This window comes from Ascaphus truei, chromosome 2 (assembly GCF_040206685.1).
Source record: "Ascaphus truei isolate aAscTru1 chromosome 2, aAscTru1.hap1, whole genome shotgun sequence".
Lineage (NCBI taxonomy): Eukaryota > Metazoa > Chordata > Amphibia > Anura > Ascaphidae > Ascaphus > Ascaphus truei.
In genome coordinates this window covers 49189103-49205453 of record NC_134484.1, presented here as the reverse complement: position 1 = coordinate 49205453, position 16351 = coordinate 49189103, and the positions used below count along the sequence as shown (strand labels likewise).

Sequence of the window (16351 nt, the reverse complement as noted above, 5' to 3'; positions counted from 1 at the left end):
AGGTCAGGTTTTCAGGTATCCTACTTCAGCACAGGTGGCTCAATCAGTGCTGAAGCAGGGATATCCGGAAAACCTGACCTGTTGGCACTTGAGGATTGGAGTTGGCCAACAATTAACTACAGGCATGCCCCGCTTTATGGACACTCACTTTAAAAACACTCGCAAGTAAGGACATATTTTCAATAGCACCATACCGTGTCCATACGCTCGCTTCGCAAGTACGGACACTTTGCCCTACAGACCACCGTAGTAGTGATGCTCTGATTCCCCTCGCCCAATAGGCAAACGACACCTCGCGCATGCGCCTGTCAGCATGTCCTGAACAGCAATACTGGCTCCCTATCTGTACCGAAGCATCGATAAGTGGGAAAAAGGTAGTGCTTCACTTTAAGTACATTTTCGCTTTACATACATGCTCTGGACCCATTGCATACGTTAATGCGGGGTATGCCTGTAATGCTTTTTACAGCTGTAAATAGGGTTGCCAGGTGTCCGGTTTGGAACCGGACAGACCAGTATTTTGCCCCTGCGTCCGGTATAAAATGAAAGCCAATACCAGTGATGACTACAAAACTGCCGATTTGTATCTGGCTATTGCTATTTCTCCAGTTTAGCTGCAATAGCCAGATACAAATCGGCAACGCAACAGCAATCAGCCTTTTCTGTTAAAATTAGGCACAATAAGCAAAGTTTATGTTTAAGGCAGCGGTTCTATAGTGAGACGTTTTGTAATCATTACTGTAATTGATATATTACATATTTGCTAGCCGCACACACTCGAGACTCATTTGCATTTTTAAGTTATTTTAACGTTTGAGTGTACAATTTTCACTATATTTTGTATTAAAAAGGTTTTTAAATGTACATACAGATACACTATATGGTCAAAGGATCTGTTCTTACATTTTAACCCACCTGGTACTCCAGCTTGTTTCTGTGCAAGAGATATAAGGGTAAACATATACCAAAAATGTGATGTGATTAATAAACATACACACCACCAACCCTGTGTATGAGATAGGAGAGTACCCATTAAAAGGATATTTTCCCTCCCTCTTCTGCGATTCCAATAACTTTCTAGGAAGCCATTATCCTGTGGTAGAACCTTTATAGTTTAGAGCAAGATATATAGATATATATATTATACACACACACACACACACACACACACACACAATGTGGTGGATGCTGGGGTTAAAGCTTGCAGGGATGTTATGTTTACTTAAACCGGAAAGATGCCCATCACTTCTGGTTGTAGTCCGCTATTCGAAAGCGGCCTCCTCCAATACTAGGGAAGAGTTCAGCTTCATTCAAGTGGATGGGACATGCTCAGGGGGCAAATTATTCACTTTATACACGTTAAACTCGTCCAGGCTCTTTGAGGGATTGCTACCTTATTAAGTGAACCGGAGTGTGAAAAATATATTTTGTCAAACCAGATTCATGCAGGTCTAAGTTTATTTTCCTCCAGTCAGGCACCCCCTTTTGTAAAAGGGATCACAAATTTATTTCAAACCAGAATTTGTCTACAACCCCAACGCTTCTTTCACTTGTATACTTCATCATGGTCAAAGGGAAAGTACATTTTAGCGTTGCTGTTCGTGTACTCCGTTTGGGACTAGTCTATGTGCACAGGACACATGGTGACAGGAAATGCCAAGGCGTTTTGGATAGCATGTGGATCCCCTTAAACCATTGGATGCCTCATGACAGCCATCACGTCAGGTGGTCTGGCACTCCAGGGGCCCCAAGACGTAGTAACTACGCCATATGGCATTTGCTTGCTTTCCGGAGGAGATGGGGCACCCCGCTCTGTGCAGAATGCGACTTGCCCGGCTGGTGAATGGAAGGGCTCCTCTTCCGCTCCATCATCCTGAGGACCGGTCATATGATCTCGAAGTGCCAGAAGTCTGGCACTCAAATGGTTAATGAGGCTTCAAGGCCCCCTTGGTCCAACCTAGCCCCGAATCCATTTTCCATTGACACTCAATGCAGAATATAGATTTACAAAAACCGTGACTGAAGCGTGGCAATCCCTAGTATTAATTATCATAGGCGTTAATCGCTTCACTGCCAGAGCAAGCAGCAGCGCGTGCGCAGTGGGTCCCACTGGTAGTGATGGGGTTAACAACCATGACGGCCATACATCAGCGGCTCAGCACGGGTAGAGTTAACCAGCATCCCTTACATCATGTCACCCCAGCGTCAAATTCATTCCATGATCCAAGTCTTCCCGGACAGCAGAATCACAGAGCACAGCTGTATAGGAATGACAGAGGAAGGAAAGAAACTGCCATATGTATGCAGCCAACCAGGACACGAAAGAAAACACAGGCCTGACATTATTTCTGGTTGCTTAGCAGGCGAAGGCCGAGCTGACAATGAATAATGATGACATGCCGCCTTTTTGTAAAGGACTCTAGGAAAGCACACGTGTTAACCTGTCGCAGGACGTATATATATTTAAGAATATCTGTTGGTAAAATAAACAAGCGCTGCTTAAAAAAATAAAATGACACGGAAGCGCAAATGCAAAGATTGTTGCAATTTTCCATGCTCAAATCCATCATATTTTCATAAAAACCAGAGCACGTAATGCACATTTTCAATGAAAAACATAGATTAGAGATTAGAAGGGAGGCCAAAGTTGTTTATAACCAGGAACGGGGTTAAGACTTTTACATTTTGGATTGAAGTGGAGGGTACTCACATAATGTGTGCCCGTCTGTTCAACACATTAGGATGCTGCTGGAGGCGCAGCAAAGGCACTACAAGAAACATATATTCAAGATATTTAAGCAGCAAACCAATAACAATCATTGAAATACTTTGCAAGTTTAAATGATAACATTTTAAAATGTTGAATTTCTATAAATCCTTCTTTAACACCACCCATAACTCAATGACTAGTATTTTCTTATACCCTATAAGTTAAAGGGCAAACATCACATAAATGTAAGGGAGGGTGGAGAAATGCAGAGTATAGCAGATTCATACTTTCAATATTTTTGGCTTATGTTTCAAATAAGATATTCTTTTAAATGAAGTCATTGATTGTTTTCAGGTGTTAAAAGCAAAGCTTGCTTAATTTTGACATTTAAATCATGTCATATTAATAACCTGCAATCCAACAATTTAATAGGATATGTAAACCATTGAAAGGAAGCGTCAAGACGATGCACACCTTCTAGAACAGATCTTTTCTGTCCCGCTAAACTACTGAAATCTAATTATGTGCGGCTTTGAAATATAAACCAAAACAGAAGACTGTCTTAAATATAATGAAATCTCTGGTAAGACGTACAATAAGCTCCAGGCTCACATCTGCTACTGCAGTTTGTGTTCACTTTTATAGCCATGGAGTACTAAGAACAGGGAAGGTCTGTGGAGACCATTTCTAGTCTAGTTTTAAGATGCTTACTTTTACACACAGCACAAAGGAGAAGAGGCTGTATTTCGGTTAAGAGAACGTATCCTATGTGTGAGGGATAGAAACGTGTATGGCCGAGTGCGGATGCTCAGCGCTGAGCCCCTGCATCCTCATTGAGGATGCCTTGAGAGGGGGCTCACGCGAGCGTCCGCAGGCGTGCTGAGGCTTTGGAGTTTTCAGCCGAGCGCCAAGCTGTTTTTCAGCGCGCTGTCGGCTGAAAACATCCAATCAGCCTGAAGCAGCGAACGTCACGGCGCCGTGACGTTGACGTTAGTGCGTCGCAGGCAATTGGCCCAGCGACGTCACTGCCCCGCCTCCAAACACCTCCCCCCGGCTCCCTTCGCGCACGCTGGCTCGCCTGCAAGTCCGTGGAATCGCGCTGACTTAAGCAGGCGAGCCTCAGCGTTAGCGCGCCTCCGCTCTCCTGAAGCCTCTAAGGCCCCGGCCTTAGTCACAGCAATTGAAAACATGCTGGAAGATAGGAGACAATTGGGAAAAAAAAAAAAAAAAAACAGAGCAAAGAAGGGTGGGTAGCTGTGTTGATCCTTTCTTCCATGTAGTAACAAAGGAGGGAGGGGGAGTACGGGGAGTAGGAGGTATGATACATTTTATTGGACCAAATACAAAAGAAACAGCGCAAAAAACCTCATAGTGTAGTATGTATAAAAAATTATATTAATATAACAGGTGAGTATTGCACGTACATCAGATAAAATAGTTACTGGCAGTACATGTATATGGACATGTTACCAATCAGCCGCTGATGGGATAAGCTGGTCAGCAGGTGGATTTTCTTCACCTATAACTTCTCCTTTGTTGCTCTCTGCATGGATCAACGCTGTGGTGGTGTATGGCGTCAGCCCAGCATCGCGGTTACAGCAGCCCGGGTGAGTTCGTCTGATCCGCGACTGTTACTGCAGAGAAGCAGGCTCTCACTTCCTGGCTTTCGGCGTGTGACGTCTGTGTGTGCGGCGCGCGTCAATGACGTCATCCGGTGGTGCCCACAGTTTCACGATATCAGCCGGTCAGGGAGGCAGCAGGAGGGAACGGAGACAAACGAGAATTGTATACAGGATATGATAGCACCGTGGGTAGTAATATGAATGTGTCCTCTGGAGGACACATTAGCATGGCTGTAGCTCCTCAAAAGGAGGTTTAGGCCGTCTGCAGATCAAGCGCCCCTCCTCGGACACTACCCGTCACACTGTGAACACACTCCGTTTGGACCGTGATGCTGTAGTCCCCTTCTGAAGTTTCTGGGTCCCCAGGATCCCAAAGCACCCCCTCCTGGTGCCCTACACATCAGTCCTTAGGATGGCATGAACTAGAACCTATTAGGGAGCACAGGCTGCAATTACACTGGCGGGGAAGTTCGACCCTTGCTTGAGTCCCCTGGACACTGCACCTGCCCCCCCTTTACACATAAAAGCCGGTCCTGATTATTATCTCAGCAGCGCCTCCAAATGTAACACGTGTTCCCCCACCCTCTGGGAGATTTCACTGTTACCTGTACTCTTGTTGTGCTGTACCTGTGAGGCTTACAGGATTGCCGAGTGTCCGCCAATGGTTGCGGGGAAAACCGAACAGGCTTTCAGGAAATAGAGCTCTCATCTCGTACATGGGTGCAGCGCCTACATTCCCCGCAGGCCCCATCAGTGCTGGGTGCAGTCCCTGCAGGAAATACCATCTTGCACTCCCCTGATAAACTGCAGTCACATGCAGGAGTATAAAAGCAGCAACTGGTCTTTATTCTTCATAGTACAACAGTACATTACAGCATACAATGAGTACACACTCTTATTGGGGTCCCTGGAATCAATCCCCAGGGCTTGAGGCCATAAAGGTCTATCCTTTGCTCTCCTACTCCCTGGTGGAGTAAGGGGTAGTATCCCACTTCCTGACAGGAAGGAAGGTAGCCAGATCTTTGGCTCCACACTTACAACACTAGTAAATTTAGCTTGGCAGCCCCTTTTTACCCAGGGGGAGGGTCCTAGGTCTGAGCCCCTGATAGGGCAGCACACAGGCCTTAGGCCCATCCCCGTCACTCAAGGGAGTTGTTTACTGCCGTGGAACCCAGATTAACCCCAACACTGCCTGCACTGCTAACAGAGCGTATGTGTTAGGCAGGGCAGATTAGTAGCCATGGGGATACATGGCTATACATGTAAATGAGGACAGGTGTTACTCCTTCTTTGCAAGCTTGTGAGAGCAACGTGTAATTTTCAACAGAGTACGCAGTCCGCAAACACAAAGACGCCCACTTCATTAAAATGAATTTCCCTACTATTCTAAAAAGTAATTGTATGTTTCTGCAAACAGTATTTAGCATTGCATGTTTTCCCTTATCCTTTTATAGAACCGAGTTCTATTATTTAGGATTCTCTAGGCCTCGTTCTCTCATAGGAGTAATAGATTTGTGGCCTTGTAAAATATGTTGAGTGCTTGAAATGTGACTGTTTGCATTTCCTGCGTCTTCCTACTTACCTAAAAACACTATTTGATTGTTCTGCGCCCTAACAGCTGACAATTTTAACAATGCTTTATTGTAAATAGCTGTAGCATGTTACAATTCTGTAGTACTGAAAAGCTTAATGTGTATATTTAACAAGAATGTGCTTGAATGCACATATCAGTATGCTCCCTAATGAGGAAAAAGATGGACAAGATTTTATAAGAAGAGTGAGCATTTTCGCCTGCAACACGTCACCTTTTCAATGCTCTTCAGTAAAAAGCTACAGATGAGGTTACCTCATTTGGTTCCAGAACGGCATACACTTGGCACTGCTCACTGCACCAACCCACGTGGGACATTGTGCTACCCGATTCTCCGGCATAAATGGAGTTAAAACCCACGAGTTGTTTTGCATTTCTGAAAGTTTTAAAGGCCCCTATAGGACTATAACAGGCTTAGTGAGATGCAAAGACCTGCACAGCAGGGGGGAAAGCTTTGCTTGCATTTGGTAACAGCTGTGAAAGATCTGTCCTCTCCAGTAATTGAAATCAACAGCCACCTGAAAGAAGTGTTTAGGAAATAAACGGTTTCCATCAGTTCTCACTACCACCTATTTCCATCAATGAGGATGAGAGAAACAATGAAGTTTTACAGGGCGTTAGAAGGCACTGAACCCTAATAACAGCCGCAATGGGGCCCAGTGACCCACTAATCCTTCCTTAAAACATAGGAAATCAATCATTGTGTGAAACCAGAAGTACTTTCTCACAGAAAAAGCTGTGTATTACAAAAATAAATAAATAAAATACACAAATAAGATTTAAAATACTAAATAAAATAGATTTGTTTTATACGGTCGCATCACCAAGAAAAGTTATTAAAGAGAGACTGAAGACAGGATGCACCATCCCACTGCACCTCAGGAAATAAACATGTAGTAAGATAACGTTCTTGTACTACAGGAACAGTATAATGTATGTATCTTACATTACACAACTGTATATAGCTGTATCTACCAGGCATACTGTATGCCAAATATGATGGCAAAGGTTTAGTATGCAAACTGCACTTAAACAGCTATATTTTTTTTATCCATTCCTCATCTTGTGAAACGTTCTTGTACAATCTGTCAATGTCTTTTTACAGACAGTGAAGGGTAGTAATAACCACCAATTAACATTGCAGTTAGTTATGATTATTAAATGTCTGACTAACTCAAGCATGGTTACTTAGAATATCAAACTAAGAGGCTTGCATCTGACAAGAAAAAAAGCTAAATCATTAATGTTGAGATCTGGGACAGTTTGGGTTTTTGTTCTACTTGCGTCTGGAAGGTAACAGAGGAAATGAACACTATGAACTTGCAACCATACTATTGCAATGATGGGAGATAGCAACAAAATAAATAATTCAGTGAGCACTTTTACAGCAGCACAACATTTGAAAATGTACAAGTGCAATACTTCAAACGAAAGCAGATATTAAAAATGATACATATCCACCCATCTCTAATCTTCAGCCCTTGTCGAACCGCTGCTGGATTTTCCAGGTATTGCAGTGGCAAGCCTCCATGTTGCTCCATGAAATGGTCTAATTTCATCCTCCCATTTTACTTTTGCGTAGTCTTAATCTCTCTTGGAATAGAGTACCATCTTTGATGTACACAAGCGCGCACACCACACACACCTGTCCAAAGAGAAAAGAGTCCTGTCCAACTTGTGAAAATAGGCAACACTTGGTTTATAGACTACAAACTATTCCAAATCATAAAACCTAACCATGTTCCTTTACAATATAGTGGGGATCAGTATGCTTGGGCTGACACTGAAGCACACCGCCTTCGAAGATGGCAAACCAGGATTGTGTCCTAGTGTCAATTTACCATGCAAACTGGGGCTATTTCCTTGTGCCCCAGGCTACAAAATGATATTGTAAACTCTCCAAAACAGGGAAAGCAGAATTCCAAGTACAATGCTGCTTACAGTCAGGGATATAACATTAAAATATATATATTTGGAACACAGCATTAATAAATGTAAAATAAACCTAAGGGGTTGGTTGAAAACGTCATATAATCTTTCACGTCTTACTGTATGTAACAGTTTTTTGATATATAAAAAAAACTACACAAATTTAGGGGGGACAGTACGCTTTATTTTAAGATACGCAGCAACTACTCTGCAATGACATACTGGTTAAATGAACGATTATTGACGTTACGATTAGAAATTCTCTTTAAAGACTTTGGCTACATAATCAGCATAAATGTAAAGAGGCCTGTGGCGCTGCAGGAGTGAGGCGAAACACCAGCCTTCCTACACCCATCCCTTGCTTAGCATGCGACAGGTGTCTGCAATTTCAATTAGTGTGAAATACCACAGTGAGTTTTAAATAAAGACAGCTCTATTTGTTATCCAAGCTGTAGGCAAATGTTATTTCACACTTTTGTTTTAAGCAAATCAATCCAATTCTTCTTGAGCCAAACAATAAATCCCTACAATTATCTATCTGTTGCTCAATTTGCTAGTAACTAGAAATTACTGCAACTGTTTCAAGGACAACCACCCTGCTTGGAAACCAGCAAACATATAGGATTGCTTAGAAAAGCACAAGTAAGACACGCTCAAATTACATATCTAGTTACCTGCTGCAGACTGGCTGTGTGTAGGCAATACAAAGAGGTGTTCTCACTAGCTAGAAGCTGTAGTGACATTTTGCCACCTTTTGAAACAAATCAGTGATTTGTAGATTTGTTGTTAATGGACTAAGGGCCTCATGCAGAGAGCAGCGCTATTTAAAATTGGAGAGGGGAATAAAAAGTAGCTTTAATGGAGAGTTTTTTTCTCCATATGCAGAAAGGTCCGAAAACTGCATTTAGAATCCTGTCTGCATATGGAGAGTTTCAACCGGCGATATGCGCGCTGTTGAAACTTGTGGGGGAAAAAATCGCGTTTTTTTTTCTCCCCCACCGGCCGCCGAGCTCCAGCTTCTTGCCAAATTTTTTTGGAGAAGCAAAATGTTGAAAATCGCGCCATTTTTTTGGCGCGAACAGCCGCTAGATGGCGATCGCGCCTCTCTGAATACGGCAGTTTTCAACACTGGAGAGATTTAGGTTCTCTCCAGCCGCGCGGCGAAATTTGCAAATAAAAAAAAATGGCGCTTTTTTTAAAACTCGCCAGTACCTGCCTTTCTACAGGCATTTTTCTCCAAAAAATGCCGCTATTCCCCTTACCGCTGCTCTCTGCATAGGCCCCTAAGTGTTATTCATAGATAAAACAATGGAGTGCAGAGCTCTGGAAGCCAGGGGTGACTGGCAATTGTTTTGATGGGGCCAATACACCCTGTTATTCCTGGTATTAAGTGGCCCAGACATGACACACACGTCGACAAACTTCTGTTGGTTATTTTTAGTATATAATTGTATTTTACAGTGTGGAATACAATTAGCATATTTTCTATGAATGCTTTATTTAGCACCTGATATCTTTCGGTTGCTTTGATATGGTGGCAATTCGGATATTTATGCCCTACCCACACCAGGAAACATTTGAAGGTGACTATACCAGAGCACAGGATGTTAATGCATTGGAGGCTCTGGCAGTAACATTATTACCAGATGGCTTAATATCAAAGCTCAAAACTAATGAAGCTTTCAAGAATAGGTAGGACAGGATCTCTCCCCCCATATCTAAATACACACTGTATGCATCATATACACACCCACAAACTGACCTGCATAAGTCAAAGGGAGAAGTTGAATTTGACCTCCTGAATGTTGCACAAACCACCAGACTCGTGCAAGAGCACCAGGAACGTCATATTGAAACTGCTCACTAGCAACCTGAACAGTCAGCGGAGACTAGTGCAGCACACACAGGTCTGCCAACCCTGTATTTAAACCTCACACCTGGGGGGCAATTGCCTCCTCTCCCGTCGGAAACTTTTGCAGTCTCCTCTACATAGGTATTACCATGTTCGCCCGTTAAAATGAAGGCATCACACAAACAACTCTTTAAGGATCAATACGTCTACTAATATGAACCAAGATCAGTAATAAGACTGTGGCTACTTTTAAAAGTGAATTATGGCTCATGGTTTTGGACGATCATCATTATACTACAACATACATGGTATTTTTCCCTTTCTCTATTTTTATTATACCCACTGGCCTGTGTTCCCCAAGCCTCATTTTGATTTGGATTTCAGTGTAATTTTATCAACCTAAAATCTCGACCATTTAACTGCTTGAATATTTTTTGTGCAGTTCTACATTGTTAAAGTTAAGTGTGATATAGCACACGGCCTAAAAAAGCATACCACAGTATTTCAGCAGCAATAGCTTGCCAAGAAACAATTCACTGTCCACTGCTATAATGAGCGTTTCTAAGGAAATTTCTACTACAATGCTTCATGCAAAACCCGGTGTAATATTTATAGCAATATACATGCTCATTGATCTAGATCTGCCTCCAGCCCTGCAATCCTTCATCCATGTTTGTAATTCATTGCTTTCCAAGCTGTGAGGTTCACATAGAATATGCAGCACACACATTCACACATGAACTATAAACTATCCATAACGCTGTCCAAATGCAATTTTCTTATATAGTTTTCCTCTTTAGGTTTGTAGCGTTTAAAGGCACATCAAATGTACAATATTTACACGTAATTATACATAGAAATAGGACTAATTAGCCACTTTCTATAAAAAGGACACCTCTACACATCTACAAAGGGAGGTGTGGCGTTTTCTTTCAGGCAGCGGTGCGCAAACTTTTCAGTCTGCGTCCCTTTGCCTGCTCTGCTCACACCCCCTGCGCCCCTCCTTACCTGTGTCATTTGATGCCGCGTCGACAAAGACAAGGTAAGGGACATTGCAGAGGCCTCACACAATCCCCTTTCATTTAATTTAAATGACTTGGGCAAGAGCACGGGGCCTCTGCAACCGCCTCGCCCCCCTAAAAAATCTTGCGTGCCCCCCCTCCCCTCGGGGGGCATGCCCCTTTTTTACGCACCCCTGCTTTAAGGTGTTTGTAACAAAAACTTGGAGGTTTGATCTTGTCCATTCTTCATCTTGTATTTTAATGTGGAATTATAATCTCTTGTATAATGATGTGAATAATACGCAGCAATATACATAGAATTGAACCCGAATCCCTTCCCTGAAAGGCAGCGCGCTTACCACTAATTTACTCCTTTAGGCCTCGGCCATGGTTCTGGCAGGCGGGTGGAGGCGCGTCGGCGGGCGGGCCAGTGACGTCACGGAGCTGGTTCGCCCACATTGGGCGAAACGCTCACGTGACCGGCCCTGCGCTCCGGCAAGCGGGAAAATGTAAAATTTCCTTAAGATCTACGCTTCCGCAATGGTAGGCGAGCCCCTACTAAAGCCGCTCTCATTGCGGCTGTAGGGGCTCAGTGCCGAGCGGAAGCGCGCCTCAGCCCGCAAGCACTCTCCATGGACGCGGCTGTAGCCTTGCACCGCAATATAAGTGCAAGTTACTATACATAACCACATTCACAACGTTGTTTCTTTAAATGTGCTTTGTCGGTCCAGTTACATCGCAATATGAACAGTACTGGCATCGGGTCAATTCAGTCAACTGCTACAATTCCCATTCTAATAAATCTGAAGCCACTACATAACTAACCATAGAGTAATGTAATGGATATGCCAAGCGGAAACCAGGGTTTACAGCTGCCCATTACCTTCTGCTTTTCAGGCACCTCCAGCAGTGACGGGTTAAAGACCATACTGCTAGCGTCCCTGACAGAGGTTACTCAGGCAGCAGCTCTTAGTAAATGGATATCCTGCACGGCTGCATGCCTGGTTAGCCATGTCCAATTTGTTATCCAGATGAGTGGTGATCTATTCACTATTGTTTTATTGATTCGTTTAATTGATCACTTGCTTGAAGCAAGAGAAAAACGTGTGCGCGAAGACTCTTTTATTCTGCTAGATCTAAAAACAAGAAGGCATTTATTAGATTTAGTGTGAAAACTAACTGGGCAACTTCTGAAAGAAGAGAAAAAACGGAATTCAAAAGCTATGCCTTTTAAAAAGCAGTTCAAGCTGCGTTTTGTTTTTGTAATCCCCACCCGCTAATATGTTTATCAATACAATTCACAGAATGATAAGTAATTAGCCAAGTTGTCGATTGATCCGTTCTCCTGTGATTGATCGGCGAAGATTCGGGTCGGGGGTTCACTAAATGGCTCAGTGCAGCATAATAGGACCAAAGATGCAAAGTTCTGTGGGGAAGATCATGTGAACAGGCAGTTACAATTGGTGCACTGCTAGAGAGAGGGTAAGGGCTCAAACAGGGGTGTGCCAGAGCCTGTTTCAGAGGAGGAAGGGGATGAGACTTTGTAAATGGTTGCTATAGAAACAAAAAATGCTACAAGTATTTTCTCATAGTACAGAACTGATTAAAACAAAACAAAAAAACCACATGTAGGATAGTCCTTGGTCTGCAGCTTTAACAGATAAAATACCTAAATCAGGAAAGTACAATGCTTCAACCTCCTGTGACTAGTCCCTGGCAGTTGCAACAATGCAGCCGAGACCTCAGCTGGCAGGAAAGAGGGGGACAGAAAACAGTGCATATAAAATTACTTTGGGCTCCCTAGAAAAAGCATATGTACGGCCTTTATAGTTGTGGCGTCAGTGCGAGCGACCGTGTGACGTCACTCGCGCGAAACCTGCACTGCCGGCTGGAGCCATCGGGAGACGACAGGGAGGTGTGGCCGTTACGTCACGTGAGCGGTTCGACCGCTTTGGCTGAACCGCTCACGTGACATGGCCGTCACACGGCAAGAGCAATTTGTAATGTCTTTTCAAAAATCGCATGCGCACTACGTGCCCACTCATTGGACAACAATTGGTTTTGGTAGCGCACAATGCCACTATAAATGAGGCCCAACAGGATGTAGACAAAGGCAGATTAAAGTTAAACCTATTTAGAGCTAAAAAAGGTTCACACATTCAGCTTGTGGTTTCATAAAAAAAAATTATAGTGTACAATTCAGTACGGCAAAGTTGATATTTGCCACTTCTTGGGAGAAACATTTGAAAATGGCGCTTTACAGTCTACAGCAATAAGCCGGTCTTTCTGTACAAGACATAACCATTGGCAACTGCTACCCCTCTGGAAAAGTCCAGCAAAAAGTAGTGCCTGAGATAATTGGAAATAAATATTATGCTGCCAATATTTTTACACACTGTTTTAGTTTGTGTGTTACCAGGCCGAAGCCTACTCACTCCGCCAATTAAATGCTGACAAAATAAGGGCATTCAAAAACACTGGCATGTGAACTTCGGGGACATAATGTTTCTAGGGCCATACGTTGTGATCTCTGCTTGAACTCCTAGCGCTTTAAACATTTATAATGCATTTCAAGCCATGGAAAGAAATGTAATTCTAGACATGTCACTGCAGATGTTGGCTGGAAAGTGAACAGCAAGAGGCCATAAGATTTCCATTGTGAACGGAACACTATGCAGCCAGGATATTAGCAAATTGTCAGCATGTACCAGCAAACCAATCAATAAATGCCTTTATAAAGTAATGTATGAAAGATGGTGCTCTACAGTGCGAGTACAATTGTTAACATCTATCCTAACTGACACACTGGTCATAGGAAACTAGTAGATGAAGAGCATTTAAAAAGGACATTTTTCTTAATGTAGAATATGTACGGCTGCATTGAATGATACAAATCTAGGAAAAGAGTTGTAGGTATCTAAGACAGGGAATTCAAATGTCCCTCGTTTACATTTTTTTATTTGACGGTTTAGCTTAAATTCGACACAGGCGCATCACATGTGACCTTTCACAGGCCTGGCCACAAGATAAAATTCAAAATAATTTAGCTTTTTCTGACCAATTATTCTTAAATCGCTAATACAGGACATCAGGTAAACACTACAAACGGGCATTAAAAGCTCAAATCCCAAACACTTTTTTTTTTTTTTTTTTAACAAATGGGGTAAACTAAGTCACAGACAAGTGTATCTGCGAATCTCAAACTGCACAAGCCTGTTCCCATCTAAGAGGTCACAAATAAAAATAAAAAACATGCTACCTCATTAGTTGCAATACCTGAGGAAAGGGCACGAAAGCCCTGACACACTAGTGTTACGTTGGAGATCTGTGGGGTGTCTATGTACCTCTTATTGTAAAACCTGCTATTAAACGTTGGGAAGTTATTTGCCGCGATTACATTTATTTTTGTAAACTTACCTTTTTTCTAATAAATTAATCTTTCAACTAATGAGGTAGCAAGTTTTTATTTTGAGTATTGGTCTAATCTAAAATATTTGTGTGTATTGTACCTGATGGTGAAGGTACTGGACCTTAGCACCAGTTACAATTATTAACACAGGGTCTGTGCAAGCTGTTTTTTGGTATTTTAAATTTCAGACATCCCACGGTGCATAAACAGAAGGTAGCAGGAGGTTGTTGGAAATGAACACGCTAAGATTTACCAAGCTCCAATACGTTTCCGCACAGCGATCCCGCACTGAAATCGGTGGCAGTTAATCCGGGATCGCTGTGCAATAACCCGCTAGTGAAGGCAGGAGTGTCACATTTTTCGCTTCTCGTCCATGTTTACGGGGATTTTCCTGGAGCTTCAGTCTTCTGCATAAGCAAGCATAGGTCTAATGAACTACAGAGCCGGCAGCCCAATTATTGATAGCCATCTTTCTAAGGCAGGCGTGGACCACTCCAGTTCTCAAGGGCCACCAACAGGTCACGTTTTCAAGATACCCCCGCTTCAGCGCAGGTGGCTGAATCAGTAGCTCAGTCTTCGACCTGTTGGTGGCCCTTGAGGACTGGGAGTTGCCCGCCCCTGGTCTAAGGTCAACCTTCACAATGCACAGCTAGCTGATGATCAGATCACACCAGACAAAATCATGGTTAAAATGAAAGAAAATAAATAAAACCCTTCGACTGAACTGACCGTGTGCAACGGTCATACACAAGTGCTCAGCCCGCACTCGTCTCTGACACAGATGGTGTGCATTGCTGGAACCATGGTCATAAAAAGGTTAAAGAGCAGATAACAATATTCTAGAAGCAGATCTAAAGATGAGCACTCCGAGTTATATCCAGCACCATGCATAAGCCAATATAAAACTAAAATAAACATGGTGTACTTTAACGTTGTGTGGATGTGCAATGGTTTATTTGCTGTTTGCATAGCTCCAATGTCAAAGAACATTTTTAACATAAGTATGGTCTTCATTGAAACATTTAATGTATATCCTCAATATTTGTTAACGAATAGATTTAAATAGTAATTTTTTTACATACTGAATCTGTATCTAAAAATAAGCCTTAGGCAGCAATATGCTGACATTTATAGAAAATCATTTGATTAAAGGAAGATATAAAGGAGAATTGAAAGCATTTTGGGGACCATTGGTGGTGAGAGGGCCACGGTTTACTAACCGCTGCTTTAAACTGATTAGAGCGTACATTCAGCGCCATGAATCTGAGTTAAATGTTCTATAATGGACAGAGGCTACTCCAAATAAATACACATTTTTAAAATGTTTTGGATTCTGCCATTAAACATTTAAGTCTCTGAACACTGACGTTATTGTATTTTCCTTCACATAGAGATTGACATAACCAGAATATACAAGGCAGAATACTGCGAATATTATACGTTGGGAAAAGTGCATAACACAAACGTAAACATTGGGGAATACAAACCGCTGTGCCAGAGATAATCTAACTGGTATGTTAGCAGACAAGATTACGAGGGTTACGTTATAGTGCTTTAGAAAAGCTCCATTGTATAGGTGACTTTTCAGGGGGGTTAGGGGGATTGACTGGAAGACAGAGGAATTAAGTTTGGCATATGGGGAAAGCGTTCCAAAGATGGGGAGAGGTATGCGAGAAATACTTAAAGGTGAGAGCAGTAGAAATGTGCAAAAATAGCCTTGAGTAGCGTGCAGGTAATAGCAGAGAGAAGGGGTAGACAAGCAAAGAGCCGTGAAGAGGAGGGTCATTTTGCAGATACAGACTTTTGGGGGGGGCGGGGGGGGGGACAACAGTGTTTGCTTAGCAAGGGGATGACCGGAGAGATTATTTCAGGAATATGAACAAAACTGGATCCGGTGCTAATCATGGGACCAGTGGTAGTAAATCACTGGGGCAGATGTTACATGGGAATGGAGGTACCGGCAACAAATACCAATACCCATTGCCCATGCCTTTAAATCTACAGGGTTGCAGAAGTTCACACCAATTTCAGAAATCGGGTCCACGCAGATCTCCAGCGAAGGATCTAGACCTTAACTTCACTTCGACACTTGAAGTTACACTTAGGTCTGCTCCCACCGATCCTCTAGCAACCAGCCCCAACGTGAGAAGGTGATATTTTAAACTTTTTGTTAACTAAAACAGATCATGTTGGGTCTCGAGTCCTCCATCACGCATGGACACGCTGACCAGGTGGGG

At 42.8% G+C, this 16351-nt stretch overlaps 1 protein-coding gene and 1 long non-coding RNA gene across 3 annotated transcripts in view; both read right to left on the bottom strand.

Moving 5' to 3' along the window:
- The window catches only part of EIF3H (eukaryotic translation initiation factor 3 subunit H), a 130389-nt gene that overhangs the window by 34439 nt on the left and 79599 nt on the right, over window positions 1–16351 (bottom strand). The gene's annotated exons all lie outside the window — the stretch shown is intronic.
- Window positions 1470–6657, bottom strand: LOC142488505 (uncharacterized). Its single transcript, XR_012799454.1, has 3 exons — window positions 4135–6657; window positions 2711–2768; window positions 1470–2259 (listed from the first exon to the last, which is right to left on the bottom strand). It is a non-coding gene; the product is annotated as an uncharacterized LOC142488505 (long non-coding RNA).